We start from the raw sequence: 1,051 nt of genomic DNA, 5'->3' as shown, positions 1-1,051 counted from the left end.
CAAAATTGAATACTTTTTTATATTTGTACAGTGCAATTGATTATTAAAACATTTAAAATACAATAAACAAAACGGAGCTAACATCTTACACAGCACATTTTCCTTATGCTCCAGATGATAGACAAATGGTCTGTGCTAACAGTTTATGAAGGTCTTCCATACCAACAAAAAACGGCAAAAATACACTTTCACACTGTGAATAACTACCACAGTTATCTTTCAAATTATCTCGACTGGTTTTTTGCAACAACAAAACTTAGTAATCAATTTATTTACTTATTTCCACTATATGGTTTTTCCCAGTGACTACACATGTGCTAATTACACAAAATGGCTGCTACAACTCACCGAGACAACTTCACATTCATCTGATTCAGGTTCGAGTTCCAACGTAGTTCAATAACATTCACAAGATCTCAAGATGCATCTGGTTCATCTAAAAGCAGTTATAGGTTATTTTCTGGATCATTTTTGTTCTTATATCAACATATATATAACTTATTTCAACTTTACCTCCCGCTTTTCTGCTCGTTTCCCTGCTCCGGTTCAGAACAAGGACTACTTCTATGGCGGCAAAATAATGTCAGAACTGTCGCGAGATAACTGTCGCGAGAAAAAACGACATTTCGCGACAGTTCTGACATTATTTTGCCGCCATATTCTGTGCACGAAAGGAGACAGTGCGCGCGTGCGAGCAAATGTCCGCTCGCGGAGCTCAATCCCCTCTCGCGCGGATATGAAAACCCTCTCGCGCGGATATGAATTTGCTCGCGCGAAATGTCTTTGCGCACGCGAAATGTTTTTTTCTCGCGACAGTTCTGACATTATTTTGCCGACATATACGTCAAAGAAGTTGCCAGAAGGAAGGGCCTTCAATGTGGCGGTTTTAGTGCTGCCATCCAGTGGCGGAAACAAGAATTGCACTTTCACAACTTCTTTAAACTTCTTTAAAACTGTAGAATGGGCCTCATGCAAGAACCGTTCGTACGCACAGATTTGTTCTTAAATTGTGCGTACGAGTGATTTAGGAGAATTTGTGGCATTCACCAAT

This window comes from Austrofundulus limnaeus, unplaced genomic scaffold (genome assembly GCF_001266775.1).
Source record: "Austrofundulus limnaeus strain Quisiro unplaced genomic scaffold, Austrofundulus_limnaeus-1.0 Scaffold242, whole genome shotgun sequence".
NCBI classification, from domain to species: Eukaryota; Metazoa; Chordata; class Actinopteri; order Cyprinodontiformes; family Rivulidae; genus Austrofundulus; species Austrofundulus limnaeus.
This window is presented reverse-complemented; position numbering follows the sequence as displayed.